This window comes from Hyla sarda, chromosome 4, assembly GCF_029499605.1.
Source record: "Hyla sarda isolate aHylSar1 chromosome 4, aHylSar1.hap1, whole genome shotgun sequence".
Classification (NCBI taxonomy): Eukaryota; Metazoa; Chordata; class Amphibia; order Anura; family Hylidae; genus Hyla; species Hyla sarda.
The window spans coordinates 44230364-44258256 of NC_079192.1; the positions used below are offsets into that span (position 1 = coordinate 44230364).

The following is a 27893-nucleotide window of genomic DNA, read 5'->3' on the forward strand; positions in this document are numbered from 1 at the left end:
TGAATTATCCACTTGGCACTGGATCATACCACCATGCCACTTGCCTCGTTAGCGCAGTAGGTAGCGCGTCAGTCTCATAATCTGAAGGTCGTGAGTTCGATCCTCACAGGGGGCAATTTTTCTTGGCTTTAGCCATGAGGTTTTGTTGATTTCCTTAAGAGATGGGCATGAGTTTAGCTTAGAAGGCAAGTGGACCAAATGAATGGCTTAAAGCTGTGGGGTAAGGATTTTCTTTTTTCATCCACAAAGAACAACTCCAACTCCAGCTGCTTAACTCTGCAGTGATCTGGTCGGCCTATGAATTTAATAATCTGAAAACTGTGAGTTTGATCCTCACTTTGGGCAATTTTTCCATCTTTTGCCATGAGGTTTGGTTGACTACTTGTCTTTAGCCATGAGAGACAAAACTGGGCAATTTTCTTGTCTTTAGCCATGAGGTTTTGCTGAATTCCTTAAGAGATGGGCATGAGTTTAGCTTAAAAGGCAAGTGGACCAAATGAATGGCTTAAAGCTGTGGGGTAATGATTTTCTTTTTCCATCCACAAAGTACAACTCCAACTCCAGCTGCTTAACTCTGCAGTGATCTGGTCGGCCTATGAATTTAATAATCTGAAAACTGTGAGTTTAATCCTCACACCAGGCAATTTTTCCATCTTTTGCCATGAGGTTTGGTTGACTTCCTTAGCATCATAGAGTTAGAAAGTGGAGATGGGGATGAGTTTAGCTTTGAAGCCAAGTGGGATCTTGAGAAAATGGATATAATAAATGGCTAACAACAGATGTGTTCCGATTTCTTTCTTTTCACCCACAAAGACCAACTAGAACTCCGTCCGCTTCACTTTTAAATGACCTCACCCTCCTTTGAACTTGCCTGCAAGTTTATAAAAAAAACACATTCCCATACCTGGAGTCGAACCCGGGCCGCCTGGGTGAAAACCAGGAATCCTAACCGCTAGACCATATGGGACCTGCTTCTGCCACAGTTTTTTTGTATGAGGAAAAAAAAAAGTAAAAAAGTGATCTAAAATTTGTATTCTTTTGAATTATCCGCTTGGCACTGGATCATACCACCATGCCACTTGCCTCGTTAGCGCAGTAGGTAGCGCGTCAGTCTCATAATCTGAAGGTCGTGAGTTCGATCCTCACAGGGGGCAATTTTTCTTGGCTTTAGCCATGAGGTTTTGTTGATTTCCTTAAGAGATGGGCATGAGTTTACCTTAGAAGGCAAGTGGACCAAATGAATGGCTTAAAGCTGTGGGGTAAGGATTTTCTTTTTTCATCCACAAAGAACAACTCCAACTCCAGCTGCTTAACTCTGCAGTGATCTGGTCGGCCTATGAATTTAATAATCTGAAAACTGTGAGTTTGATCCTCACTTTGGGCAATTTTTCCATCTTTTGCCATGAGGTTTGGTTGACTTCTTGTCTTTAGCCATGAGAGACACAACTGGGCAATTTTCTTGTCTTTAGCCATGAGGTTTTGCTGAATTCCTTAAGAGATGGGCATGAGTTTAGCTTAGAAGGCAAGTGGACCAAATGAATGGCTTAAAGCTGTGGGGTAATGATTTTCTTTTTCCATCCACAAAGTACAACTCCAACTCCAGCTGCTTAACTCTGCAGTGATCTGGTCGGCCTATGAATTTAATAATCTGAAAACTGTGAGTTTAATCCTCACACCAGGCAATTTTTCCATCTTTTGCCATGAGGTTTGGTTGACTTCCTTAGCATCATAGAGTTAGAAAGTGGAGATGGGGATGAGTTTAGCTTTGAAGCCAAGTGGGATCTTGAGAAAATCGATATAATAAATGGCTAACAACAGATGTGTTCCGATTTCTTTCTTTTCACCCACAAAGACCAACTAGAACTCCGTCCGCTTCACTTTCAAATGACCTCACCCTCCTTTGAACTTGCCTGCAAGTTTATAAAAAAAACACATTCCCATACCAGCAGTCGAACCCGGGCCGCCTGGGTGAAAACCAGGAAACCTAACCACTAGACCATATGGGAACTACTTCTGCCACACTTTTTTTGTATGAGGAAAAAAAAAAGTAAAAAAGTTATCTAAAATTTGTATTCTTTTGAATTATCCACTTGGCACTGGATCATACCACCATGCCACTTGCCTCGTTAGCGCAGTAGGTAGCGTGTCAGTCTCATAATCTGAAGGTCGTGAGTTCGATCCTCACACGGGGCAATTTTTCTTGGCTTTAGCCATGAGGTTTTGTTGATTTCCTTAAGAGATGGGCATGAGTTTAGCTTAGAAGGCAAGTGGACCAAATGAATGGCTTAAAGCTGTAGGGTAATGATTTTCTTTTTCCATCCACAAAGTACAACTCCAACTCCAGCTGCTTAACTCTGCAGTGATCTGGTCGGCCTATGAATTTAATAATCTGAAAACTGTGAGTTTGATCCTCACTTTGGGCAATTTTTCCATCTTTTGCCATGAGGTTTGGTTGACTTCTTGTCTTTAGCCATGAGAGACACAACTGGGCAATTTTCTTGTCTTTAGCCATGAGGTTTTGCTGAATTCCTTAAGAGATGGGCATGAGTTTAGCTTAGAAGGCAAGTGGACCAAATGAATGGCTTAAAGCTGTGGGGTAATGATTTTCTTTTTCCATCCACAAAGTACAACTCCAACTCCAGCTGCTTAACTCTGCAGTGATCTGGTCGGCCTATGAATTTAATAATCTGAAAACTGTGAGTTTAATCCTCACACCAGGCAATTTTTCCATCTTTTGCCATGAGGTTTGGTTGACTTCCTTAGCATCATAGAGTTAGAAAGTGGAGATGGGGATGAGTTTAGCTTTGAAGCCAAGTGGGATCTTGAGAAAATCGATATAATAAATGGCTAACAACAGATGTGTTCCGATTTCTTTCTTTTCACCCACAAAGACCAACTAGAACTCCGTCCGCTTCACTTTCAAATGACCTCACCCTCCTTTGAACTTGCCTGCAAGTTTATAAAAAAAACACATTCCCATACCAGCAGTCGAACCCGGGCCGCCTGGGTGAAAACCAGGAAACCTAACCACTAGACCATATGGGAACTACTTCTGCCACACTTTTTTTGTATGAGGAAAAAAAAAAGTAAAAAAGTTATCTAAAATTTGTATTCTTTTGAATTATCCACTTGGCACTGGATCATACCACCATGCCACTTGCCTCGTTAGCGCAGTAGGTAGCGTGTCAGTCTCATAATCTGAAGGTCGTGAGTTCGATCCTCACACGGGGCAATTTTTCTTGGCTTTAGCCATGAGGTTTTGTTGATTTCCTTAAGAGATGGGCATGAGTTTAGCTTAGAAGGCAAGTGGACCAAATGAATGGCTTAAAGCTGTAGGGTAATGATTTTCTTTTTCCATCCACAAAGTACAACTCCAACTCCAGCTGCTTAACTCTGCAGTGATCTGGTCGGCCTATGAATTTAATAATCTGAAAACTGTGAGTTTGATCCTCACTTTGGGCAATTTTTCCATCTTTTGCCATGAGGTTTGGTTGACTTCTTGTCTTTAGCCATGAGAGACACAACTGGGCAATTTTCTTGTCTTTAGCCATGAGGTTTTGCTGAATTCCTTAAGAGATGGGCATGAGTTTAGCTTAGAAGGCAAGTGGACCAAATGAATGGCTTAAAGCTGTGGGGTAATGATTTTCTTTTTCCATCCACAAAGTACAACTCCAACTCCAGCTGCTTAACTCTGCAGTGATCTGGTCGGCCTATGAATTTAATAATCTGAAAACTGTGAGTTTAATCCTCACACCAGGCAATTTTTCCATCTTTTGCCATGAGGTTTGGTTGACTTCCTTAGCATCATAGAGTTAGAAAGTGGAGATGGGGATGAGTTTAGCTTTGAAGCCAAGTGGGATCTTGAGAAAATGGATATAATAAATGGCTAACAACAGATGTGTTCCGATTTCTTTCTTTTCACCCACAAAGACCAACTACAACTCCGTCCGCTTCACTTTCAAATGACCTCACCCTCCTTTGAACTTGCCTGCAAGTTTATAAAAAAGACACATTCCCATACCTGGAGTCGAACCCGGGCCGCCTGGGTGAAAACCAGGAATCCTAACCGCTAGACCATATGGGACCTACTTCTGCCACTGTTTTTTTGTTTTTATCCTCACACCAGGCAATTTTTCCATCTTTTGCCATGAGGTTTGGTTGACTTCCTTAGCATCATAGAGTTAGAAAGTGGAGATGGTGATGAGTTTAGCTTTGAAGCCAAGTGGGATCTTGAGAAAATGGATATAATAAATGGCTAACAACAGATGTGTTCCGATTTCTTTTTTTTCACCCACAAAGACCAACTAGAACTCCGTCCGCTTCACTTTCAAATGACCTCACACTCCTTTGAACTTGCCTGCAAGTTTATAAAAAAAATTCATTCCCATACCGGGAGTTGAACTCGGGCCGCCTGGGTGAAAACCAGGAATCCTAACCGCTAGACCATATGAGACCTGCTTCCGCCACAGTTTTTTTGTATGAGGAAAAAAAAAAGTAAAAAAGTGATCTAAAATTTGTATTCTTTTGAATTATCCGCTTGGCACTGGATCATACCACCATGCCACTTGCCTCGTTAGCGCAGTAGGTAGCGCGTCAGTCTCATAATCTGAAGGTCGTGAGTTCGATCCTCACAGGGGGCAATTTTTCTTGGCTTTAGCCATGAGGTTTTGTTGATTTCCTTAAGAGATGGGCATGAGTTTAGCTTAGAAGGCAAGTGGACCAAATGAATGGCTTAAAGCTGTGGGGTAAGGATTTTCTTTTTTCATCCACAAAGAACAACTCCAACTCCAGCTGCTTAACTCTGCAGTGATCTGGTCAGTGAATTATCCACTTGGCACTGGATCATACCACCATGCCACTTGCCTCGTTAGCACAGTAGGTAGCGTGTCAGTCTCATAATCTGAAGGTCGTGAGTTCGATCCTCACACGGGGCAATTTTTCTTGGCTTTAGCCATGAGGTTTTGTTGATTTCCTTAAGAGATGGGCATGAGTTTAGCTTAGAAGGCAAGTGGACCAAATGAATGGCTTAAAGCTGTGGGGTAATGATTTTCTTTTTCCATCCACAAAGTACAACTCCAACTCCAGCTGCTTAACTCTGCAGTGATCTGGTCGGCCTATGAATTTAATAATCTGAAAACTGTGAGTTTGATCCTCACTTTGGGCAATTTTTCCATCTTTTGCCATGAGGTTTGGTTGACTTCTTGTCTTTAGCCATGAGAGACACAACTGGGCAATTTTCTTGTCTTTAGCCATGAGGTTTTGCTGAATTCCTTAAGAGATGGGCATGAGTTTAGCTTAGAAGGCAAGTGGACCAAATGAATGGCTTAAAGCTGTGGGGTAATTATTTTCTTTTTCCATCCAGAAAGTACAACTCCAACTCCAGCTGCTTAACTCTGCAGTGATCTGGTCGGCCTATGAATTTAATAATCTGAAAACTGTGAGTTTAATCCTCACACCAGGCAATTTTTCCATCTTTTGCCATGAGGTTTGGTTGACTTCCTTAGCATCATAGAGTTGGAAAGTGGAGATGGGGATGAGTTTAGCTTTGAAGCCAAGTGGGATCTTGAGAAAATGGATATAATAAATGGCTAACAACAGATGTGTTCCGATTTCTTTCTTTTCACCCACAAAGACCAACTAGAACTCCGTCCGCTTCACTTTCAAATGACCTCACCCTCCTTTGAACTTGCCTGCAAGTATATAAAAAAAACACATTCCCATACCGGGAGTCGAACCCGGGCCGCCTGGGTGAAAACCAGGAATCCTAACCGCTAGACCATATGGGACCTACTTCTGCCACTGTTTTTTTGTTTGAGGAAAAAAAAAAAGTAAAAAAGTGATCTAAAATTTGTATTCTTTTGAATTATCAGCTTGGCACTGGATCAAACCACCATGCCACTTGCCTCGTTAGCGCAGTAGGTAGCGCGTCAGTCTCATAATCTGAAGGTCGTGAGTTCAATCCTCACACGGGGCAGTTTTTCTTGGCTTTAGCCATGAGGTTTTGTTGAATTCCTTAAGAGATGGGCATGAGTTTAGCTTAGAAGGCAAGTGGACCAAATGAATGGCTTAAAGCTGTGGGGTAATGATTTTCTTTTTTCATCCACAAAGAACAACTCCAACTCCAGCTGCTTAACTCTGCAGTGATCTGGTCGGCCTATGAATTTAATAATCTGAAAACTGTGAGTTTGATTCCCACACCGGGCAATTTTTCCATCTTTTGCCATGAGGTTTTGTTGATTTCCTTAAGAGATGGGCATGAGTTTAGCTTAGAAGGTAATTTTTCCCTCTTTTGCCATGAGGTTTGGTTGACTTCTTATCTTTTGCCATGAGAGACAAAACTGGGCAATTTTCTTGTCTTTAGCCATGAGGTTTTGCTGAATTCCTTAAGAGATGGGCATGAGTTTAGCTTAGAAGGCAAGTGGACCAAATGAATGGCTTAAAGCTGTGGGGTAATGATTTTCTTTTTCCATCCAGAAAGTACAACTCCAACTCCAGCTGCTTAACTCTGCAGTGATCTGGTCGGCCTATGAATTTAATAATCTGAAAACTGTGAGTTTAATCCTCACACCAGGCAATTTTTCCATCTTTTGCCATGAGGTTTGGTTGACTTCCTTAGCATCATAGAGTTAGAAAGTGGAGATGGGGATGAGTTTAGCTTTGAAGCCAAGTGGGATCTTGAGAAAATGGATATAATAAATGGCTAACAACAGATGTGTTCCGATTTCTTTCTTTTCACCCACAAAGACCAACTAGAACTCCATCCGCTTCACTTTCAAATGACCTCACCCTCCTTTGAACTTGCCTGCAAGTTTATAAAAAAAACACATTCCCATACCGGGAGTCGAACCCGGGCCGCCTGGGTGAAAACCAGGAATCCTAACCGCTAGACCATATGGGACCTACTTCTGCCACTGTTTTTTTGTTTGAGGAAAAAAAAAAAGTAAAAAAGTGATCTAAAATTTGTATTCTTTTGAATTATCAGCTTGGCACTGGATCAAACCACCATGCCACTTGCCTCGTTAGCGCAGTAGGTAGCGCGTCAGTCTCATAATCTGAAGGTCGTGAGTTCAATCCTCACACGGGGCAGTTTTTCTTGGCTTTAGCCATGAGGTTTTGTTGAATTCCTTAAGAGATGGGCATGAGTTTAGCTTAGAAGGCAAGTGGACCAAATGAATGGCTTAAAGCTGTGGGGTAATGATTTTCTTTTTTCATCCACAAAGAACAACTCCAACTCCAGCTGCTTAACTCTGCAGTGATCTGGTCGGCCTATGAATTTAATAATCTGAAAACTGTGAGTTTGATTCCCACACCGGGCAATTTTTCCATCTTTTGCCATGAGGTTTTGTTGATTTCCTTAAGAGATGGGCATGAGTTTAGCTTAGAAGGTAATTTTTCCCTCTTTTGCCATGAGGTTTGGTTGACTTCTTATCTTTTGCCATGAGAGACAAAACTGGGCAATTTTCTTGTCTTTAGCCATGAGGTTTTGCTGAATTCCTTAAGAGATGGGCATGAGTTTAGCTTAGAAGGCAAGTGGACCAAATGAATGGACCAAAAAGAATTTGTATTCTTTTGAATTATCCGCTTGGCACTGGATCATACCGCCATGACACTTGCCTCGTTAGCGCAGTAGGTAGCGCGTCAGTCTCATAATCTGAAGGTCGTGAGTTCGATCCTCACACGGGGCAATTTTTCTTGGCTTTAGCCATGAGGTTTTGTTGATTTCCTTAAGAGATGGGCATGAGTTTAGCTTAGAAGGCAAGTGGACCAAATGAATGGCTTAAAGCTGTGGGGCAAGGATTTTCTTTTTTCATCCACAAAGAACAACTCCAACTCCAGCTGCTTAACTCTGCAGTGATCTGGTCGGCCTATGAATTTAATAATCTGAAAACTGTGAGTTTGATTCCCACACCGGGCAATTTTTCCATCTTTTGCCATGAGGTTTGGTTGACTTCTTGTCTTTAGCCATGAGAGACAAAACTGGGCAATTTTCTTGTCTTTAGCCATGAGGTTTTGTTGATTTCCTTAAGAGATGGGCATGAGTTTAGCTTAGAAGGTAATTTTTCCATCTTTTGCCATGAGGTTTGGTTGACTTCTTGTCTTTAGCCATGAGAGACAAAACTGGGCAATTTTCTTGTCTTTAGCCATGAGGTTTTGCTGAATTCCTTAAGAGATGGGCATGAGTTTAGCTTAGAAGGCAAGTGGACCAAATGAATGGCTTAAAACTGTGGGGTAATGATTTTCTTTTTCCATCCAGAAAGTACAACTCCAACTCCAGCTGCTTAACTCTGCAGTGATCTGGTCGGCCTATGAATTTAATAATCTGAAAACTGTGAGTTTAATCCTCACACCAGGCAATTTTTCCATCTTTTGCCATGAGGTTTGGTTGACTTCCTTAGCATCATTGAGTTAGAAAGTGGAGATGGTGATGAGTTTAGCTTTGAAGCCAAGTGGTATCTTGAGAAAATGGATATAATAAATGGCTAACAACAGATGTGTTCCGATTTCTTTCTTTTCACCCACAAAGACCAACTAGAACTCCGTCCGCTTCACTTTCAAATGACCTCACCCTCCTTTGAACTTGCCTGCAAGTTTATAAAAAAAACACATTCCCATACCGGGAGTCAAATCCGGGTCGCCTGGGTGAAAACCAGGAATCCTAACCGCTAGACCATATGGGACCTGCTTCTGACACAGTTTTTTTGTATGAGGAAAAAAAAAAGTAAAAAAGTGATCTAAAATTTGTATTCTTTTGAATTATCCGCTTGGCACTGGATCATACCACTATGCCACTTGCCTCGTTAGCGCAGTAGGTAGCGCGTCAGTCTCATAATCTGAAGGTCGTGAGTTCGATCCTGAAAAGGGGCAATTTTTCTTGGCTTTAGCCATGAGGTTTTGTTGATTTCCTTAAGAGATGGGCATAAGTTTAGCTTAGAAGGGGAGTGGACCAAATGAATGGCTTAAAGCTGTGGGTTAATGATTTTCTTTTTCCATCCACAAAGTACAACTCCAACTCCAGCTGCTTAACTCTGCAGTGATCTGGTCGGCCTATGAATTTAATAATCTGAAAACTGTGAGTTTGATCCTCACTTTGGGCAATTTTTCCATCTTTTGCCATGAGGTTTGGTTGACTTCTTGTCTTTAGCCATGAGAGACACAACTGGGCAATTTTCTTGTCTTTAGCCATGAGGTTTTGCTGAATTCCTTAAGAGATGGGCATGAGTTTAGCTTAGAAGGCAAGTGGACCAAATGAATGGCTTAAAGCTGTGGGGTAATGATTTTCTTTTTCCATCCAGAAAGTACAACTCCAACTCCAGCTGCTTAACTCTGCAGTGATCTGGTCGGCCTATGAATTTAATAATCTGAAAACTGTGAGTTTAATCCTCACACCAGGCAATTTTTCCATCTTTTGCCATGAGGTTTGGTTGACTTCCTTAGCATCATAGAGTTAGAAAGTGGAGATGGGGATGAGTTTAGCTTTGAAGCCAAGTGGGATCTTGAGAAAATGGATATAATAAATGGCTAACAACAGATGTGTTCCGATTTCTTTCTTTTCACCCACAAAGACCAACTAGAACTCCGTCCGCTTCACTTTCAAATGACCTCACACTCCTTTGAACTTGCCTGCAAGTTTATAAAAAAAACACATTCCCATACCGGGAGTCGAACCCGGGCCGCCTGGGTGAAAACCAGGAATCCTAACCGCTAGACCATATGGGACCTGCTTCTGCCACAGTTTTTTTGTATGAGGAAAAAAAAAAGTAAAAAAGTGATCTAAAATTTGTATTCTTTTGAATTATCCGCTTGGCACTGGATCATACCACCATGCCACTTGCCTCGTTAGCGCAGTAGGTAGCGCTTCAGTCTCATAATCTGAAGGTCGTGAGTTCGATCCTCACACGGGGCAATTTTTCTTGGCTTTAGCCATGAGGTTTTGTTGATTTCCTTAAGAGATGGGCATGAGTTTAGCTTAGAAGGCAAGTGGACCAAATGAATGGCTTAAAGCTGTGGGGCAAGGATTTTCTTTTTTCATCCACAAAGAACAACTCCAACTCCAGCTGCTTAACTCTGCAGTGATCTGGTCGGCCTATGAATTTAATAATCTGAAAACTGTGAGTTTGATTCCCACACCGGGCAATTTTTCCATCTTTTGCCATGAGGTTTGGTTGACTTCTTGTCTTTAGCCATGAAAGACAAAACTGGGCAATTTTCTTGTCTTTAGCCATGAGGTTTTGTTGATTTCCTTAAGAGATGGGCATGAGTTTAGCTTAGAAGGTAATTTTTCCATCTTTTGCCATGAGGTTTGGTTGACTTCTTGTCTTTAGCCATGAGAGACAAAACTGGGCAATTTTCTTGTCTTTAGCCATGAGGTTCTGCTGAATTCCTTAAGAGATGGGCATGAGTTTAGCTTAGAAGGCAAGTGGACCAAATGAATGGCTTAAAGCTGTGGGGTAATGATTTTCTTTTTCCATCCACAAAGTACAACTCCAACTCCAGCTGCTTAACTCTGCAGTGATCTGGTCGGCCTATGAATTTAATAATCTGAAAACTGTGAGTTTAATCCTCACACCAGGCAATTTTTCCATCTTTTGCCATGAGGTTTGGTTGACTTCCTTAGCATCATAGAGTTAGAAAGTGGAGATGGTGATGAGTTTAGCTTTGAAGCCAAGTGGGATCTTGAGAAAATGGATATAATAAATGGCTAACAACAGATGTGTTCCGATTTCTTTCTTTTCACCCACAAAGACCAACTAGAACTCCGTCCGCTTCACTTTCAAATGACCTCACCCTCCTTTGAACTTGCCTGCAAGTTTATAAAAAAAACACATTCCCATACCGGGAGTCGAATCCGGGTCGCCTGGGTGAAAACCAGGAATCCTAACCGCTAGACCATATGGGACCTGCTTCTGACACAGTTTTTTTGTATGAGGAAAAAAAAAATAAAAAAGTGATCTAAAATTTGTATTCTTTTGAATTATCCGCTTGGCACTGGATCATACCACCATGCCACTTGCCTCGTTAGCGCAGTAGGTAGCGCGTCAGTCTCATAATCTGAAGGTCGTGAGTTCGATCCTCAAAAGGGGCAATTTTTCTTGGCTTTAGCCATGAGGTTTTGTTGATTTCCTTAAGAGATGGGCATGAGTTTAGCTTAGAAGGCAAGTGGACCAAATGAATGGCTTAAAGCTGTGGGTTAATGATTTTCTTTTTCCATCCACAAAGTACAACTCCAACTCCAGCTGCTTAACTCTGCAGTGATCTGGTCGGCCTATGAATTTAATAATCTGAAAACTGTGAGTTTGATCCTCACTTTGGGCAATTTTTCCATCTTTTGCCATGAGGTTTGGTTGACTTCTTGTCTTTAGCAATGAGAGACACAACTGGGCAATTTTCTTGTCTTTAGCCATGAGGTTTTGCTGAATTCCTTAAGAGATGGGCATGAGTTTAGCTTAGAAGGCAAGTGGACCAAATGAATGGCTTAAAGCTGTGGGGTAATGATTTTCTTTTTCCATCCACAAAGTACAACTCCAACTCCAGCTGCTTAACTCTGCAGTGATCTGGTCGGCCTATGAATTTAATAATCTGAAAACTGTGAGTTTAATCCTCACACCAGGCAATTTTTCCATCTTTTGCCATGAGGTTTGGTTGACTTCCTTAGCATCATAGAGTTAGAAAGTGGAGATGGGGATGAGTTTAGCTTTGAAGCCAAGTGGGATCTTGAGAAAATGGATATAATAAATGGCTAACAACAGATGTGTTCCGATTTCTTTCTTTTCACCCACAAAGACCAACTAGAACTCCGTCCGCTTCACTTTCAAATGACCTCACACTCCTTTGAACTTGCCTGCAAGTTTATAAAAAAAACACATTCCCATACCGGGAGTCGAACCCGGGCCGCCTGGGTGAAAACCAGGAATCCTAACCGCTAGACCATATGGGACCTGCTTCTGCCACAGTTTTTTTGTATGAGGAAAAAAAAAAGTAAAAAAGTGAACTAAAATTTGTATTCTTTTGAATTATCCGCTTGGCACTGGATCATACCACCATGCCACTTGCCTCGTTAGCGCAGTAGGTAGCGCTTCAGTCTCATAATCTGAAGGTCGTGAGTTCGATTCTCACAGGGGGCAATTTTTCTTGGCTTTAGCCATGAGGTTTTGTTGATTTCCTTAAGAGATGGGCATGAGTTTAGCTTAGAAGGCAAGTGGACCAAATGAATGGCTTAAAGCTGTGGGGTAAGGATTTTATTTTTTCATCCACAAAGAACAACTCCAACTCCAGCTGCTTAACTCTGCAGTGATCTGGTCGGCCTATGAATTTAATAATCTGAAAACTGTGAGTTTGATTCTCACACCGGGCAATTTTTCCATCTTTTGCCATGAGGTTTGGTTGACTTCTTGTCTTTAGCCATGAGAGACAAAACTGGGCAATTTTCTTGTCTTTAGCCATGAGGTTTTGTTGATTTCCTTAAGAGATGGGCATGAGTTTAGCTTAGAAGGTAATTTTTCCATCTTTTGCCATGAGGTTTGGTTGACTTCTTGTCTTTAGCCATGAGAGACAAAACTGGGCAATTTTCTTGTCTTTAGCCATGAGGTTTTGCTGAATTCCTTAAGAGATGGGCATGAGTTTAGCTTAGAAGGCAAGTGGACCAAATGAATGGCTTATAGCTGTGGGGTAATGATTTTCTTTTTCCATCCACAAAGTACAACTCCAACTCCAGCTGCTTAACTCTGCAGTGATCTGGTCGGCCTATGAATTTAATAATCTGAAAACTGTGAGTTTAATCCTCACACCAGGCAATTTTTCCATCTTTTGCCATGAGGTTTGGTTGACTTCCTTAGCATCATAGAGTTAGAAAGTGGAGATGGGGATGAGTTTAGCTTTGAAGCCAAGTGGGATCTTGAGAAAATGGATATAATAAATGGCTAACAACAGATGTGTTCCGATTTCTTTCTTTTCACCCACAAAGACCAACTAGAACTCCGTCCGCTTCACTTTCAAATGACCTCACCCTCCTTTGAACTTGCCTGCAAGTTTATAAAAAAAACACATTCCCATACCGGGAGTCAAACCCGGGCCGCCTGGGTGAAAACCAGAAATCCTAACCGCTAGACCATATGGGACCTGCTTCTGCCCCAGTTTTTTTGTATGAGGAAAAAAAAAAGTAAAAAAGTGATCTAAAATTTGTATTCTTTTGAATTATCCGCTTGGCACTGGATCATACCACCATGCCACTTGCCTCGTTAGCGCAGTAGGTAGCGCGTCAGTCTCATAATCTGAAGGTCGAGAGTTCGATCCTCACACGGGGCAATTTTTCTTGGCTTTAGCCATGAGGTTTTGTTGATTTCCTTAAGAGATGGGCATGAGTTTAGCTTAGAAGGCAAGTGGACCAAATGAATGGCTTAAAGCTGTGGGGTAATGATTTTCTTTTTTCATCCACAAAGAACAACTCCAACTCCAGCTGCTTAACTCTGCAGTGATCTGGTCGGCCTAAGAATTTAATAATCTGAAAACTGTGAGTTTGATTCCCACACCGGGCAATTTTTCCATCTTTTGCCATGAGGTTTGGTTGACTTCTTGTCTTTAGCCATGAGAGACAAAACTGGACAATTTTCTTGTCTTTAGCCATGAGGTTTTGTTGATTTCCTTAAGAGATGGGCATGAGTTTAGCTTAGAAGATAATTTTTCCATCTTTTGCCATGAGGTTTGGTTGACTTCTTGTCTTTAGCCATGAGAGACACAACTGGGCAATTTTCTTGTCTTTAGCCATGAGGTTTTGCTGAATTCCCTAAGAGATGGGCATGAGTTTAGCTTAGAAGGCAAGTGGACCAAATGAATGGCTTAAAGCTGTGGGGTAATGATTTTCTTTTTCCATCCACAAAGTACAACTCCAACTCCAGCTGCTTAACTCTGCAGTGATCTGGTCGGCCTATGAATTTAATAATCTGAAAACTGTGAGTTTGATCCTCACTTTGGGCAATTTTTCCATCTTTTGCCATGAGGTTTGGTTGACTTCTTGTCTTTAGCCATGAGAGACACAACTGGGCAATTTTCTTGTCTTTAGCCATGAGGTTTTGCTGAATTCCTTAAGAGATGAGCATGAGTTTAGCTTAGAAGGCAAGTGGACCAAATGAATGGCTTAAAGCTGTGGGGTAATGATTTTCTTTTTCCATCCACAAAGTACAACTCCAACTCCAGCTGCTTAACTCTGCAGTGATCTGGTCGGCCTATGAATTTAATAATCTGAAAACTGTGAGTTTAATCCTCACACCAGGCAATTTTTCCATCTTTTGCCATGAGGTTTGGTTGACTTCCTTAGCATCATAGAGTTAGAAAGTGGAGATGGGGATGAGTTTAGCTTTGAAGCCAAGTGGGATCTTGAGAAAATGGATATAATAAATGGCTAACAACAGATGTGTTCCGATTTCTTTCTTTTCACCCACAAAGACCAACTAGAACTCCGTCCGCTTCACTTTCAAATGACCTCACCCTCCTTTGAACTTGCCTGCAAGTTTATAAAAAAAACACATTCCCATACCGGGAGTCAAACCCGGGCCGCCTGGGTGAAAACCAGGAATCCTAACCGCTAGACCATATGGGACCTGCTTCTGCCACAGTTTTTTTGTATGAGGAAAAAAAAAAGTAAAAAAGTGATCTAAAATTTGTATTCTTTTGAATTATCCGCTTGGCACTGGATCATACCACCATGCCACTTGCCTCGTTAGCGCAGTAGGTAGCGCGTCAGTCTCATAATCTGAAGGTCGTGAGTTCGATCCTCACACAGGGCAATTTTTCTTGGCTTTAGCCATGAGGTTTTGTTGATTTCCTTAAGAGATGGGCATGAGTTTAGATTAGAAGGCAAGTGGACCAAATGAATGGCTTAAAGCTGTGGGGCAAGGATTTTCTATTTTCATCCACAAAGAACAACTCCAACTCCAGCTGCTTAACTCTGCAGTGATCTGGTCAGCCTATGAATTTAATAATCTGAAAACTGTGAGTTTGATCCTCACTTTGGGCAATTTTTCCATCTTTTGCCATGAGGTTTGGTTGACTTCTTGTCTTTAGCCATGAGAGACACAACTGGGCAATTTTCTTGTCTTTAGCCATGAGGTTTTGCTGAATTCCTTAAGAGATGGGCATGAGTTTAGCTTAGAAGGCAAGTGGACCAAATGAATGGCTTAAAGCTGTGGGGTAATGATTTTCTTTTTCCATCCACAAAGTACAACTCCAACTCCAGCTGCTTAACTCTGCAGTGATCTGGTCGGCCTATGAATTTAATAATCTGAAAACTGTGAGTTTAATCCTCACACCAGGCAATTTTTCCATCTTTTGCCATGAGGTTTGGTTGACTTCCTTAGCATCATAGAGTTAGAAAGTGGAGATGGTGATGAGTTTAGCTTTGAAGCCAAGTGGGATCTTGAGAAAATGGATATAATAAATGGCTAACAACAGATGTGTTCCGATTTCTTTCTTTTCACCCACAAAGACCAACTAGAACTCCGTCCGCTTCACTTTCAAATGACCTCACCCTCCTTTGAACTTGCCTGCAAGTTTATAAAAAAAACACATTCCCATACCGGGAGTCAAACCCGGGCCGCCTGGGTGAAAACCAGGAATCCTAACCGCTAGACCATATGGGACCTGCTTCTGCCACAGTTTTTTTGTATGAGGAAAAAAAAAAGTAAAAAAGTGATCTAAAATTTGTATTCTTTTGAATTATCCGCTTGGCGCTGGATCATACCACCATGCCACTTGCCTCGTTAGCGCAGTAGGTAGCGTGTCAGTCTCATAATCTGAAGGTCGTGAGTTCGATCCTCACATGGGGCAATTTTTCTTGGCTTTAGCCATGAGGTTTTGTTGATTTCCTTAAGAGATGGGCATGAGTTTAGCTTAGAAGGCAAGTGGACCAAATGAATGGCTTAAAGCTGTGGGGCAAGGATTTTCTTTTTTCATCCACAAAGAACAACTCCAACTCCAGCTGCTTAACTCTGCAGTGATCTGGTCGGCCTATGAATTTAATAATCTGAAAACTGTGAATTTGATCCTCACTTTGGGCAATTTTTCCATCTTTTGCCATGAGGTTTGGTTGACTTCTTGTCTTTAGCCATGAGAGACACAACTGGGCAATTTTCTTGTCTTTAGCCATGAGGTTTTGCTGAATTCCTTAAGAGATGGGCATGAGTTTAGCTTAGAAGGCAAGTGGACCAAATGAATGGCTTAAAGCTGTGGGGTAATGATTTTCTTTTTCCATCCAGAAAGTACAACTCCAACTCCAGCTGCTTAACTCTGCAGTGATCTGGTCGGCCTATGAATTTAATAATCTGAAAACTGTGAGTTTGATTCCCACACCGGGCAATTTTTCCATCTTTTGCCATGAGGTTTGGTTGACTTCTTGTCTTTAGCCATGAGAGACAAAACTGGGCAATTTTCTTGTCTTTAGCCATGAGGTTTTGTTGATTTCCTTAAGAGATGGGCATGAGTTTAGCTTAGAAGGTAATTTTTCCATCTTTTGCCATGAGGTTTGGTTGACTTCTTGTCTTTAGCCATGAGAGACAAAACTGGGCAATTTTCTTGTCTTTAGCCATGAGGTTTTGCTGAATTCCTTAAGAGATGGGCATGAGTTTAGCTTAGAAGGCAAGTGGACCAAATGAATGGCTTAAAGCTGTGGGGTAATGATTTTCTTTTTCCATCCAGAAAGTACAACTCCAACTCCATCTGCTTAACTCTGCAGTGATCTGGTCGGCCTATGAATTTAATGATCTGAAAACTGTGAGTTTAATCCTCACACCAGGCAATTTTTCCATCTTTTGCCATGAGGTTTGGTTGACTTCCTTAGCATCATTGAGTTAGAAAGTGGAGATGGTGATGAGTTTAGCTTTGAAGCCAAGTGGGATCTTGAGAAAATGGATATAATAAATGGCTAACAACAGATGTGTTCCGATTTCTTTCTTTTCACCCACAAAGACCAACTAGAACTCCGTCCGCTTCACTTTCAAATGACCTCACCCTCCTTTGAACTTGCCTGCAAGTTTATAAAAAAAACACATTCCCATACCGGGAGTCGAATCCGGGTCGCCTGGGTGAAAACCAGGAATCCTAACCGCTAGACCATACGGGACCTGCTTCTGACACAGTTTTTTTGTATGAGGAAAAAAAAAAGTAAAAAAGTGATCTAAAATTTGTATTCTTTTGAATTATCCGCTTGGCACTGGATCATACCACTATGCCACTTGCCTCGTTAGCGCAGTAGGTAGCGCGTCAGTCTCATAATCTGAAGGTCGTCAGTTCGATCCTCACACGGGCTATTTTTCTTGGCTTTAGCCATGAGGTTTTGTTGATTTCCTTAAGAGATGGGCATGAGTTTAGCTTAGAAGGCAAGTGGACCAAATGAATGGCTTAAAGCTGTGGGGCAAGGATTTTCTTTTTTCATCCACAAAGAACAACTCCAACTCCAGCTGCTTAACTCTGCAGTGATCTGGTCGGCCTATGAATTTAATAATCTGAAAACTGTGAGTTTGATTCCCACACCGGGCAATTTTTCCATCTTTTGCCATGAGGTTTGGTTGACTTCTTGTCTTTAGCCATGAGAGACAAAACTGGGCAATTTTCTTGTCTTTAGCCATGAGGTTTTGTTGATTTCCTTAAGAGATGGGCATGAGTTTAGCTTAGAAGGTAATTTTTCCATCTTTTGCCATGAGGTTTGGTTGACTTCTTGTCTTTAGCCATGAGAGACAAAACTGGGCAATTTTCTTGTCTTTAGCCATGAGGTTTTGCTGAATTCCTTAAGAGATGGGCATGAGTTTAGCTTAGAAGGCAAGTGGACCAAATGAATGGCTTAAAGCTGTGGGGTAATGATTTTCTTTTTCCATCCAGAAAGTACAACTCCAACTCCATCTGCTTAACTCTGCAGTGATCTGGTCGGCCTATGAATTTAATGATCTGAAAACTGTGAGTTTAATCCTCACACCAGGCAATTTTTCCATCTTTTGCCATGAGGTTTGGTTGACTTCCTTAGCATCATTGAGTTAGAAAGTGGAGATGGTGATGAGTTTAGCTTTGAAGCCAAGTGGGATCTTGAGAAAATGGATATAATAAATGGCTAACAACAGATGTGTTCCGATTTCTTTCTTTTCACCCACAAAGACCAACTAGAACTCCGTCCGCTTCACTTTCAAATGACCTCACCCTCCTTTGAACTTGCCTGCAAGTTTATAAAAAAAAACACATTCCCATACCGGGAGTCGAATCCGGGTCGCCTGGGTGAAAACCAGGAATCCTAACCGCTAGACCATATGGGACCTGCTTCTGACACAGTTTTTTTGTATGAGGAAAAAAAAAAGTAAAAAAGTGATCTAAAATTTGTATTCTTTTGAATTATCCGCTTGGCACTGGATCATACCACTATGCCACTTGCCTCGTTAGCGCAGTAGGTAGCGCGTCAGTCTCATAATCTGAAGGTCGTGAGTTCGATCCTGAAAAGGGGCAATTTTTCTTGGCTTTAGCCATGAGGTTTTGTTGATTTCCTTAAGAGATGGGCATAAGTTTAGCTTAGAAGGGGAGTGGACCAAATGAATGGCTTAAAGCTGTGGGTTAATGATTTTCTTTTTCCATCCACAAAGTACAACTCCAACTCCAGCTGCTTAACTCTGCAGTGATCTGGTCGGCCTATGAATTTAATGATCTGAAAACTGTGAGTTTAATCCTCACACCAGGCAATTTTTCCATCTTTTGCCATGAGGTTTGGTTGACTTCCTTAGCATCATTGAGTTAGAAAGTGGAGATGGTGATGAGTTTAGCTTTGAAGCCAAGTGGGATCTTGAGAAAATGGATATAATAAATGGCTAACAACAGATGTGTTCCGATTTCTTTCTTTTCACCCACAAAGACCAACTAGAACTCCGTCCGCTTCACTTTCAAATGACCTCACCCTCCTTTGAACTTGCCTGCAAGTTTATAAAAAAAACACATTCCCATACCGGGAGTCGAATCCGGGTCGCCTGGGTGGAAACCAGGAATCCTAACCGCTAGACCATATGGGACCTGCTTCTGACACAGTTTTTTTGTATGAGGAAAAAAAAAAGTAAAAAAGTGATCTAAAATTTGTATTCTTTTGAATTATCCGCTTGGCACTGGATCATACCACTATGCCACTTGCCTCGTTAGCGCAGTAGGTAGCGCGTCAGTCTCATAATCTGAAGGTCGTCAGTTCGATCCTCACACGGGCTATTTTTCTTGGCTTTAGCCATGAGGTTTTGTTGATTTCCTTAAGAGATGGGCATGAGTTTAGCTTAGAAGGCAAGTGGACCAAATGAATGGCTTAAAGCTGTGGGGCAAGGATTTTCTTTTTTCATCCACAAAGAACAACTCCAACTCCAGCTGCTTAACTCTGCAGTGATCTGGTCGGCCTATGAATTTAATAATCTGAAAACTGTGAGTTTGATTCCCACACCGGGCAATTTTTCCATCTTTTGCCATGAGGTTTGGTTGACTTCTTGTCTTTAGCCATGAGAGACAAAACTGGGCAATTTTCTTGTCTTTAGCCATGAGGTTTTGTTGATTTCCTTAAGAGATGGGCATGAGTTTAGCTTAGAAGGTAATTTTTCCATCTTTTGCCATGAGGTTTGGTTGACTTCTTGTCTTTAGCCATGAGAGACAAAACTGGGCAATTTTCTTGTCTTTAGCCATGAGGTTTTGCTGAATTCCTTAAGAGATGGGCATGAGTTTAGCTTAGAAGGCAAGTGGACCAAATGAATGGCTTAAAGCTGTGGGGTAATGATTTTCTTTTTCCATCCACAAAGTACAACTCCAACTCCAGCTGCTTAACTCTGCAGTGATCTGGTCGGCCTATGAATTTAATAATCTGAAAACTGTGAGTTTGATCCTCACTTTGGGCAATTTTTCCATCTTTTGCCATGAGGTTTGGTTGACTTCTTGTCTTTAGCCATGAGAGACACAACTGTGCAATTTTCTTGTCTTTAGCCATGAGGTTTTGCTGAATTCCTTAAGAGATGGGCATGAGTTTAGCTTAGAAGGCAAGTGGACCAAATGAATGGCTTAAAGCTGTGGGGTAATGATTTTCTTTTTCCATCCACAAAGTACAACTCCAACTCCAGCTGCTTAACTCTGCAGTGATCTGGTCGGCCTATGAATTTAATAATCTGAAAACTGTGAGTTTAATCCTCACACCAGGCAATTTTTCCATCTTTTGCCATGAGGTTTGGTTGACTTCCTTAGCATCATAGAGTTAGAAAGTGGAGATGGGGATGAGTTTAGCTTTGAAGCCAAGTGGGATCTTGAGAAAATGGATATAATAAATGGCTAACAACAGATGTGTTCCGATTTCTTTCTTTTCACCCACAAAGACCAACTAGAACTCCGTCCGCTTCACTTTCAAATGACCTCACCCTCCTTTGAACTTGCCTGCAAGTTTATAAAAAAAACACATTCCCATACCGGGAGTCAAACCCGGGCCGCCTGGGTGAAAACCAGGAATCCTAACCGCTAGACCATATGGGACCTGCTTCTGCCACAGTTTTTTTGTATGAGGAAAAAAAAAAGTAAAAAAGTGATCTAAAATTTGTATTCTTTTGAATTATCCGCTTGGCACTGGATCATACCACCATGCCACTTGCCTCGTTAGCGCAGTAGGTAGCGCGTCAGTCTCATAATCTGAAGGTCGTGAGTTCGATCCTCACACAGGGCAATTTTTCTTGGCTTTAGCCATGAGGTTTTGTTGATTTCCTTAAGAGATGGGCATGAGTTTAGCTTAGAAGGCAAGTGGACCAAATGAATGGCTTAAAGCTGTGGGGCAAGGATTTTCTATTTTCATCCACAAAGAACAACTCCAACTCCAGCTGCTTAACTCTGCAGTGATCTGGTCAGCCTATGAATTTAATAATCTGAAAACTGTGAGTTTGATCCTCACTTTGGGCAATTTTTCCATCTTTTGCCATGAGGTTTGGTTGACTTCTTGTCTTTAGCCATGAGAGACACAACTGGGCAATTTTCTTGTCTTTAGCCATGAGGTTTTGCTGAATTCCCTAAGAGATGGGCATGAGTTTAGCTTAGAAGGCAAGTGGACCAAATGAATGGCTTAAAGCTGTGGGGTAATGATTTTCTTTTTCCATCCACAAAGTACAACTCCAAGTCCAGCTGCTTAACTCTGCAGTGATCTGGTCGGCCTATGAATTTAATAATCTGAAAACTGTGAGTTTGATCCTCACTTTGGGCAATTTTTCCATCTTTTGCCATGAGGTTTTGTTGACTTCTTGTCTTTAGCCATGAGAGACACAACTGGGCAATTTTCTTGTCTTTAGCCATGAGGTTTTGCTGAATTCCTTAAGAGATGGGCATGAGTTTAGCTTAGAAGGCAAGTGGACCAAATGAATGGCTTAAAGCTGTGGGGTAATGATTTTCTTTTTCCATCCACAAAGTACAACTCCAACTCCAGCTGCTTAACTCTGCAGTGATCTGGTCGGCCTATGAATTTAATAATCTGAAAACTGTGAGTTTAATCCTCACACCAGGCAATTTTTCCATCTTTTGCCATGAGGTTTGGTTGACTTCCTTAGCATCATAGAGTTAGAAAGTGGAGATGGGGATGAGTTTAGCTTTGAAGCCAAGTGGGATCTTGAGAAAATGGATATAATAAATGGCTAACAACAGATGTGTTCCGATTTCTTTCTTTTCACCCACAAAGACCAACTAGAACTCCGTCCGCTTCACTTTCAAATGACCTCACCCTCCTTTGAACTTGCCTGCAAGTTTATAAAAAAAACACATTCCCATACCGGGAGTCGAACCCGGGCCGCCTTGGTGAAAACCAGGAATCCTAACCGCTAGACCATATGGGAAAACTGTGAGTTTAATCCTCACACCAGGCAATTTTTCCATCTTTTGCCATGAGGTTTGGTTGACTTCCTTAGCATCATAGAGTTAGAAAGTGGAGATGGGGATGAGTTTAGCTTTGAAGCCAAGTGGGATCTTGAGAAAATGGATATAATAAATGGCTAACAACAGATGTGTTCCGATTTCTTTCTTTTCACCCACAAAGACCAACTAGAACTCCGTCCGCTTCACTTTCAAATGACCTCACCCTCCTTTGAACTTGCCTGCAAGTTTATAAAAAAAACACATTCCCATACCGGGAGTCGAACCCGGGCCGCCTGGGTGAAAACCAGGAATCCTAACCGCTAGACCATATGGGACCTGCTTCTGCCACAGTTTTTTTGTATGAGGAAAAAAAAAAGTAAAAAAGTGATCTAAATTTGTATTCTTTTGATTTATCCGCTTGGCACTGGATCATACCACCATGCCACTTGCCTCGGTAGCGCAGTAGGTAGCGCGTCAGTCTCATAATCTGAAGGTCGTGAGTTCGATCCTCACACGGGGCAATTTTTCTTGGCTTTAGCCATGAGGTTTTGTTGATTTCCTTAAGAGATGGGCATGAGTTTAGCTTAGAAGGCAAGTGGACCAAATGAATGGCTTAAAGCTGTGGGGTAATGATTTTCTTTTTTCATCCACAAAGAACAACTCCAACTCCAGCTGCTTAACTCTGCAGTGATCTGGTCGGCCTATGAATTTAATAATCTGAAAACTGTGAGTTTGATTCCCACACCGGGCAATTTTTCCATCTTTTGCCATGAGGTTTGGTTGACTTCCTGTCTTTAGCCATGAGAGACAAAACTGGGCAATTTTCTTGTCTTTAGCCATGAGGTTTTGTTGATTTCCTTAAGAGATGGGCATGAGTTTAGCTTAGAAGGTAATTTTTCCATCTTTTGCCATGAGGTTTGGTTGACTTCTTGTCTTTAGCCATGAGAGACACAACTGGGCAATTTTCTTGTTTTCAGCCATGAGGTTTTGCTGAATTCCTTAAGAGATGGGCATGAGTTTAGCTTAGAAGGCAAGTGGACCAAATGAATGGCTTAAAGCTGTGGGGTAATGATTTTCTTTTTCCATCCACAAAGTACAACTCCAACTCCAGCTGCTTAACTCTGCAGTGATCTGGTCGGCCTATGATTTTAATAATCTGAAAACTGTGAGTTTAATCCTCACACCAGGCAATTTTTCCATCTTTTGCCATGAGGTGTGGTTGACTTCCTTAGCATCATAGAGTTAGAAAGTGGAGATTGGGATGAGTTTAGCTTTGAAGCCAAGTGGGATATTGAGAAAATCGATATAATAAATGGCTAACAACAGATGTGTTCCGATTTCTTTCTTTTCACCCACAAAGACCAACTAGAACTCCGTCCGCTTCACTTTCAAATGATCTCACCCTCCTTTGAACTTGCCTGCAAGTTTATAAAAAAAACACATTCCCATAACGGGAGTCGAACCCAGGCCGCTTGGGTGAAAACCAGGAATCCTAACCGCTAGACCATATGGGACCTGCTTCTGCCACAGTTTTTTTGTATGAGGAAAAAAAAAAGTAAAAAAGTTATCTAAAATTTGTATTCTTTTGAATTATCCACTTGGCACTGGATCATACCACTATGCCACTTGCCTCGTTAGCGCAGTAGGTAGCGTGTCAATCTCATAATCTGAAGGTCGTGAGTTCGATCCTCACACGGGGCAATTTTCCTTGGCTTTAGCCATGAGGTTTTGTTGATTTCCTTAAGAGATGGGCATGAGTTTAGCTTAGAAGGCAAGTGGACCAAATGAATGGCTTAAAGCTGTGGGGTAATGATTTTCTTTTTCCATCCACAAAGTACAACTCCAACTCCAGCTGCTTAACTCTGCAGTGATCTGGTCGGCCTATGAATTTAATAATCTGAAAACTGTGAGTTTGATCCTCACTTTGGGCAATTTTTCCATCTTTTGCCATGAGGTTTGGTTGACTTCTTGTCTTTAGCCATGAGAGACACAACTGGGCAATTTTCTTGTCTTTAGCCATGAGGTTTTGCTGAATTCCTTAAGAGATGGGCATGAGTTTAGCTTAGAAGGCAAGTGGACCAAATGAATGGCTTAAAGCTGTGGGGTAAGGATTTTATTTTTTCATCCACAAAGAACAACTCCAACTCCAGCTGCTTAACTCTGCAGTGATCTGGTCGGCCTATGAATTTAATAATTTGAAAACTGTGAGTTTGATTCTCACACCGGGCAATTTTTCCATCTTTTGCCATGAGGTTTGGTTGACTTCTTGTCTTTAGCCATGAGAGACAAAACTGGGCAATTTTCTTGTCTTTAGCCATGAGGTTTTGCTGAATTCCTTAAGAGATGGGCATGAGTTTAGCTTAGAAGGCAAGTGGACCAAATGAATGGCTTAAAGCTGTGGGGTAATGATTTTCTTTTTCCATCCACAAAGTACAACTCCAACTCCAGCTGCTTAACTCTGCAGTGATCTGGTCAGCCTATGAATTTAATAATCTGAAAACTGTGAGTTTAATCCTCACACCAGGCAATTTTTCCATCTTTTGCCATGAGGTTTGGTTGACTTCCTTAGCATCATAGAGTTAGAAAGTGGAGATGGAGATGAGTTTAGCTTTGAAGCCAAGTGGGATCTTGAGAAAATGGATATAATAAATGGCTAACAACAGATGTGTTCCGATTTCTTTCTTTTCACCCACAAAGACCAACTACAACTCCGTCCGCTTCACTTTCAAATGACCTCACCCTCCTTTGAACTTGCCTGCAAGTTTATAAAAAAAACACATTCCCATACCGGGAGTCGAACCCGGGCCGCCTGGGTGAAAACCAGGAATCCTAACCGCTAGACCATATGGGACCTGCTTCTGCCACAGTTTTTTTGTATGAGGAAAAAAAAAGTAAAAAAGTGATCTAAAATTTGTATTCTTTTGAATTATCCGTTTGGCACTGGATCATACCACCATGCCACTTGCCTCGTTAGCGCAGTAGGTAGCGCGTCAGTCTCATAATCTGAAGGTCGTGAGTTCGATCCTCACACCGGGCAATTTTTCTTGGCTTTAGCCATGAGGTTTTGTTGATTTCCTTAAGAGATGGGCATGAGTTTAGCTTAGAAGGCAAGTGGACCAAATGAATGGCTTAAAGCTGTGGGGTAATGATTTTCTTTTTTCATCCACAAAGAACAACTCCAACTCCAGCTGCTTAACTCTGCAGTGATCTGGTCGGCCTATGAATTTAATAATCTGAAAACTGTGAGTTTGATTCCCACACGGGGCAATTTTTCCATCTTTTGCCATGAGGTTTGGTTGACTTCTTGTCTTTAGCCATGAGAGACAAAACTGGGCAATTTTCTTGTCTTTAGCCATGAGGTTTTGTTGATTTCCTTAAGAGATGGGCATGAGTTTAGCTTAGAAGGTAATTTTTCCATCTTTTGCCATGAGGTTTGGTTGACTTCTTGTCTTTAGCCATGAGAGACACAACTGGGCAATTTTCTTGTCTTTAGCCATGAGGTTTTGCTGAATTCCTTAAGAGATGGGCATGAGTTTAGCTTAGAAGGCAAGTGGACCAAATGAATGGCTTAAAGCTGTGGGGTAATGATTTTCTTTTTCCATCCAGAAAGTACAACTCCAACTCCAGCTGCTTAACTCTGCAGTGATCTGGTCGGCCTATGAATTTAATAATCTGAAAACTGTGAGTTTAATCCTCACACCAGGCAATTTTTCCATCTTTTGCCATGAGGTTTGGTTGACTTCCTTAGCATCATAGAGTTAGAAAGTGGAGATGGGGATGAGTTTAGCTTTGAAGCCAAGTGGGATCTTTAGAAAATGGATATAATAAATGGCTAACAACAGATGTGTTCCGATTTCTTTCTTTTCACCCACAAAGACCAACTAGAACTCCGTCCGCTTAACTTTCAAATGACCTCACCCTCCTTTGAACTTGCCTGCAAGTTTATAAAAAAAACACATTCCCATACCGGGAGTCGAACCCGGGCCGCCTGGGTGAAAACCAGGAATCCTAACCGCTAGACCATATGGGACCTGCTTCTGCCACAGTTTTTTTGTATGAGGAAAAAAAAAAGTAAAAAAGTGATCTAAAATTTGTATTCTTTTGATTTATCCGCTTGGCACTGGATCATACCACCATGCCACTTGCCTCGTTAGCGCAGTAGGTAGCGCGTCAGTCTCATAATCTGAAGGTCGTGAGTTCGATCCTCACACCGGGCAATTTTTCTTGGCTTTAGCCATGAGGTTTTGTTGATTTCCTTAAGAGATGGGCATGAGTTTAGCTTAGAAGGCAAGTGGACCAAATGAATGGCTTAAAGCTGTGGGGTAATGATTTTCTTTTTTCATCCACAAAGAACAACTCCAACTCCAGCTGCTTAACTCTGCAGTGATCTGGTTGGCCTATGAATTTAATAATCTGAAAACTGTGAGTTTGATTCCCACACCGGGCAATTTTTCCATCTTTTGCCATGAGGTTTGGTTGACTTCTTGTCTTTAGCCATGAGAGACAAAACTGGGCAATTTTCTTGTCTTTAGCCATGAGGTTTTGTTGATTTCCTTAAGAGATGGGCATGAGTTTAGCTTAGAAGGTAATTTTTCCATCTTTTGCCATGAGGTTTGGTTGACTTCTTGTCTTTAGCCATGAGAGACACAACTGGGCAATTTTCTTGTCTTTAGCCATGAGGTTTTGCTGAATTCCTTAAGAGATGGGCATGAGTTTAGCTTAGAAGGCAAGTGGACCAAATGAATGGCTTAAAGCTGTGGGGTAATGATTTTCTTTTTCCATCCAGAAAGTACAACTCCAACTCCAGCTGCTTAACTCTGCAGTGATCTGGTCGGCCTATGAATTTAATAATCTGAAAACTGTGAGTTTAATCCTCACACCAGGCAATTTTTCCATCTTTTGCCATGAGGTTTGGTTGACTTCCTTAGCATCATAGAGTTAGAAAGTGGAGATGGGGATGAGTTTAGCTTTGAAGCCAAGTGGGATCTTGAGAAAATGGATATAATAAATGGCTAACAACAGATGTGTTCCGATTTCTTTCTTTTAACCCACAAAGACCAACTAGAACTCCGTCCGCTTCACTTTCAAATGACCTCACCCTCCTTTGAACTTGCCTGCAAGTTTATTAAAAAAAACACATTCCCATACCAGGAGTCGAACCCGGGCCGCCTGGGTGAAAACCAGGAATCTTAACCGCTAGACCATATGGGACCTGCTTCTGCCCTGGTTTTTTTGTATGAGGAAAAAAAAAAGTAAAAAAGTGATCTAAAATTTGTATTCTTTTGAATTATCCGCTTGGCACTGGATCACACCACCATGCCACTTGCCTCGTTAGCGCAGTAGGTAGCGCGTCAGTCTCATAATCTGAAGGTCGTGAGTTCGATCCTCACAGGGGGCAATTTTTCTTGGCTTTAGCCATGAGGTTTTGTTGATTTCCTTAAGAGATGGGCATGAGTTTAGCTTAGAAGGCAAGTGGACCAAATGAATGGCTTAAAGCTGTGGGGTAAGGATTTTCTTTTTTCATCCACAAAGAACAACTCCAACTCCAGCTGCTTAACTCTGCAGTGATCTGGTCGGCCTATGAATTTAATAATCTGAAAACTGTGAGTTTAATCCTCACACCAGGCAATTTTTCCATCTTTTGCCATGAGGTTTGGTTGACTTCCTTAGCATCATAGAGTTAGAAAGTGGAGATGGGGATGAGTTTAGCTTTGAAGCCAAGTGGGATCTTGAGAAAATGGATATAATAAATGGCTAACAACAGATGTGTTCCGATTTCTTTCTTTTCACCCACAAAGTCCAACTAGAACTCCGTCCGCTTCACTTTCAAATGACCTCACCCTCCTTTGAACTTGCCTGCAAGTTTATAAAAAAAAAACACATTCCCATACCGGGAGTCGAACCCGGGCCGCCTGGGTGAAAACCAGGAATCCTAACCGCTAGACCATATGGGATCTGCTTCTGCCACAGTTTTTTTGTATGAGGAAAAAAAAAAGTAAAAAAGTGATCTAAAATTTGTATTCTTTTGA

At 41.5% G+C, this 27893-nt stretch overlaps 39 non-coding genes across 39 annotated transcripts; 20 read left to right on the plus strand and 19 right to left on the minus strand.

The window, feature by feature from the left end:
- The first annotated feature begins 42 nt into the window (after window positions 1-42).
- TRNAM-CAU (transfer RNA methionine (anticodon CAU)) lies at window positions 43-115 on the plus strand. The gene has a single exon. It is a non-coding gene; the product is annotated as a tRNA-Met (tRNA).
- A 780-nt stretch (window positions 116-895) lies between these two features.
- Window positions 896-967, minus strand: TRNAE-UUC (transfer RNA glutamic acid (anticodon UUC)). The gene has a single exon. It is a non-coding gene; the product is annotated as a tRNA-Glu (tRNA).
- Window positions 968-1081: 114 nt separating this feature from the next.
- On the plus strand, window positions 1082-1154 carry TRNAM-CAU (transfer RNA methionine (anticodon CAU)). Its single transcript has one exon. It is a non-coding gene; the product is annotated as a tRNA-Met (tRNA).
- A 966-nt stretch (window positions 1155-2120) lies between these two features.
- On the plus strand, window positions 2121-2193 carry TRNAM-CAU (transfer RNA methionine (anticodon CAU)). Its single transcript has one exon. It is a non-coding gene; the product is annotated as a tRNA-Met (tRNA).
- A 966-nt stretch (window positions 2194-3159) lies between these two features.
- On the plus strand, window positions 3160-3232 carry TRNAM-CAU (transfer RNA methionine (anticodon CAU)). Its single transcript has one exon. It is a non-coding gene; the product is annotated as a tRNA-Met (tRNA).
- A 780-nt stretch (window positions 3233-4012) lies between these two features.
- TRNAE-UUC (transfer RNA glutamic acid (anticodon UUC)) lies at window positions 4013-4084 on the minus strand. The gene has a single exon. It is a non-coding gene; the product is annotated as a tRNA-Glu (tRNA).
- Window positions 4085-4567: 483 nt separating this feature from the next.
- TRNAM-CAU (transfer RNA methionine (anticodon CAU)) lies at window positions 4568-4640 on the plus strand. The gene has a single exon. It is a non-coding gene; the product is annotated as a tRNA-Met (tRNA).
- Window positions 4641-4861: 221 nt separating this feature from the next.
- TRNAM-CAU (transfer RNA methionine (anticodon CAU)) lies at window positions 4862-4934 on the plus strand. Its single transcript has one exon. It is a non-coding gene; the product is annotated as a tRNA-Met (tRNA).
- Window positions 4935-5714: 780 nt separating this feature from the next.
- On the minus strand, window positions 5715-5786 carry TRNAE-UUC (transfer RNA glutamic acid (anticodon UUC)). Its single transcript has one exon. It is a non-coding gene; the product is annotated as a tRNA-Glu (tRNA).
- A 115-nt stretch (window positions 5787-5901) lies between these two features.
- On the plus strand, window positions 5902-5974 carry TRNAM-CAU (transfer RNA methionine (anticodon CAU)). The gene has a single exon. It is a non-coding gene; the product is annotated as a tRNA-Met (tRNA).
- An 852-nt stretch (window positions 5975-6826) lies between these two features.
- Window positions 6827-6898, minus strand: TRNAE-UUC (transfer RNA glutamic acid (anticodon UUC)). The gene has a single exon. It is a non-coding gene; the product is annotated as a tRNA-Glu (tRNA).
- A 115-nt stretch (window positions 6899-7013) lies between these two features.
- Window positions 7014-7086, plus strand: TRNAM-CAU (transfer RNA methionine (anticodon CAU)). The gene has a single exon. It is a non-coding gene; the product is annotated as a tRNA-Met (tRNA).
- Window positions 7087-7612: 526 nt separating this feature from the next.
- On the plus strand, window positions 7613-7685 carry TRNAM-CAU (transfer RNA methionine (anticodon CAU)). Its single transcript has one exon. It is a non-coding gene; the product is annotated as a tRNA-Met (tRNA).
- Window positions 7686-9645: 1960 nt separating this feature from the next.
- TRNAE-UUC (transfer RNA glutamic acid (anticodon UUC)) lies at window positions 9646-9717 on the minus strand. The gene has a single exon. It is a non-coding gene; the product is annotated as a tRNA-Glu (tRNA).
- Window positions 9718-9831: 114 nt separating this feature from the next.
- Window positions 9832-9904, plus strand: TRNAM-CAU (transfer RNA methionine (anticodon CAU)). Its single transcript has one exon. It is a non-coding gene; the product is annotated as a tRNA-Met (tRNA).
- Window positions 9905-10825: 921 nt separating this feature from the next.
- TRNAE-UUC (transfer RNA glutamic acid (anticodon UUC)) lies at window positions 10826-10897 on the minus strand. The gene has a single exon. It is a non-coding gene; the product is annotated as a tRNA-Glu (tRNA).
- A 966-nt stretch (window positions 10898-11863) lies between these two features.
- On the minus strand, window positions 11864-11935 carry TRNAE-UUC (transfer RNA glutamic acid (anticodon UUC)). The gene has a single exon. It is a non-coding gene; the product is annotated as a tRNA-Glu (tRNA).
- Window positions 11936-12049: 114 nt separating this feature from the next.
- Window positions 12050-12122, plus strand: TRNAM-CAU (transfer RNA methionine (anticodon CAU)). The gene has a single exon. It is a non-coding gene; the product is annotated as a tRNA-Met (tRNA).
- Window positions 12123-13043: 921 nt separating this feature from the next.
- TRNAE-UUC (transfer RNA glutamic acid (anticodon UUC)) lies at window positions 13044-13115 on the minus strand. Its single transcript has one exon. It is a non-coding gene; the product is annotated as a tRNA-Glu (tRNA).
- Window positions 13116-13229: 114 nt separating this feature from the next.
- TRNAM-CAU (transfer RNA methionine (anticodon CAU)) lies at window positions 13230-13302 on the plus strand. Its single transcript has one exon. It is a non-coding gene; the product is annotated as a tRNA-Met (tRNA).
- A 1219-nt stretch (window positions 13303-14521) lies between these two features.
- TRNAE-UUC (transfer RNA glutamic acid (anticodon UUC)) lies at window positions 14522-14593 on the minus strand. The gene has a single exon. It is a non-coding gene; the product is annotated as a tRNA-Glu (tRNA).
- A 114-nt stretch (window positions 14594-14707) lies between these two features.
- Window positions 14708-14780, plus strand: TRNAM-CAU (transfer RNA methionine (anticodon CAU)). The gene has a single exon. It is a non-coding gene; the product is annotated as a tRNA-Met (tRNA).
- A 780-nt stretch (window positions 14781-15560) lies between these two features.
- TRNAE-UUC (transfer RNA glutamic acid (anticodon UUC)) lies at window positions 15561-15632 on the minus strand. Its single transcript has one exon. It is a non-coding gene; the product is annotated as a tRNA-Glu (tRNA).
- A 114-nt stretch (window positions 15633-15746) lies between these two features.
- Window positions 15747-15819, plus strand: TRNAM-CAU (transfer RNA methionine (anticodon CAU)). The gene has a single exon. It is a non-coding gene; the product is annotated as a tRNA-Met (tRNA).
- A 1219-nt stretch (window positions 15820-17038) lies between these two features.
- On the minus strand, window positions 17039-17110 carry TRNAE-UUC (transfer RNA glutamic acid (anticodon UUC)). Its single transcript has one exon. It is a non-coding gene; the product is annotated as a tRNA-Glu (tRNA).
- Window positions 17111-18218: 1108 nt separating this feature from the next.
- On the minus strand, window positions 18219-18290 carry TRNAE-UUC (transfer RNA glutamic acid (anticodon UUC)). Its single transcript has one exon. It is a non-coding gene; the product is annotated as a tRNA-Glu (tRNA).
- A 2146-nt stretch (window positions 18291-20436) lies between these two features.
- On the minus strand, window positions 20437-20508 carry TRNAE-UUC (transfer RNA glutamic acid (anticodon UUC)). Its single transcript has one exon. It is a non-coding gene; the product is annotated as a tRNA-Glu (tRNA).
- Window positions 20509-20622: 114 nt separating this feature from the next.
- On the plus strand, window positions 20623-20695 carry TRNAM-CAU (transfer RNA methionine (anticodon CAU)). Its single transcript has one exon. It is a non-coding gene; the product is annotated as a tRNA-Met (tRNA).
- A 1078-nt stretch (window positions 20696-21773) lies between these two features.
- Window positions 21774-21845, minus strand: TRNAE-UUC (transfer RNA glutamic acid (anticodon UUC)). The gene has a single exon. It is a non-coding gene; the product is annotated as a tRNA-Glu (tRNA).
- A 282-nt stretch (window positions 21846-22127) lies between these two features.
- TRNAE-UUC (transfer RNA glutamic acid (anticodon UUC)) lies at window positions 22128-22199 on the minus strand. The gene has a single exon. It is a non-coding gene; the product is annotated as a tRNA-Glu (tRNA).
- A 113-nt stretch (window positions 22200-22312) lies between these two features.
- On the plus strand, window positions 22313-22385 carry TRNAM-CAU (transfer RNA methionine (anticodon CAU)). The gene has a single exon. It is a non-coding gene; the product is annotated as a tRNA-Met (tRNA).
- A 1107-nt stretch (window positions 22386-23492) lies between these two features.
- On the plus strand, window positions 23493-23565 carry TRNAM-CAU (transfer RNA methionine (anticodon CAU)). The gene has a single exon. It is a non-coding gene; the product is annotated as a tRNA-Met (tRNA).
- Window positions 23566-24643: 1078 nt separating this feature from the next.
- Window positions 24644-24715, minus strand: TRNAE-UUC (transfer RNA glutamic acid (anticodon UUC)). The gene has a single exon. It is a non-coding gene; the product is annotated as a tRNA-Glu (tRNA).
- Window positions 24716-24828: 113 nt separating this feature from the next.
- TRNAM-CAU (transfer RNA methionine (anticodon CAU)) lies at window positions 24829-24901 on the plus strand. The gene has a single exon. It is a non-coding gene; the product is annotated as a tRNA-Met (tRNA).
- Window positions 24902-25822: 921 nt separating this feature from the next.
- TRNAE-UUC (transfer RNA glutamic acid (anticodon UUC)) lies at window positions 25823-25894 on the minus strand. The gene has a single exon. It is a non-coding gene; the product is annotated as a tRNA-Glu (tRNA).
- Window positions 25895-26008: 114 nt separating this feature from the next.
- TRNAM-CAU (transfer RNA methionine (anticodon CAU)) lies at window positions 26009-26081 on the plus strand. The gene has a single exon. It is a non-coding gene; the product is annotated as a tRNA-Met (tRNA).
- A 922-nt stretch (window positions 26082-27003) lies between these two features.
- Window positions 27004-27075, minus strand: TRNAE-UUC (transfer RNA glutamic acid (anticodon UUC)). The gene has a single exon. It is a non-coding gene; the product is annotated as a tRNA-Glu (tRNA).
- A 114-nt stretch (window positions 27076-27189) lies between these two features.
- TRNAM-CAU (transfer RNA methionine (anticodon CAU)) lies at window positions 27190-27262 on the plus strand. Its single transcript has one exon. It is a non-coding gene; the product is annotated as a tRNA-Met (tRNA).
- Window positions 27263-27746: 484 nt separating this feature from the next.
- On the minus strand, window positions 27747-27818 carry TRNAE-UUC (transfer RNA glutamic acid (anticodon UUC)). The gene has a single exon. It is a non-coding gene; the product is annotated as a tRNA-Glu (tRNA).
- Window positions 27819-27893: the final 75 nt, after the last annotated feature.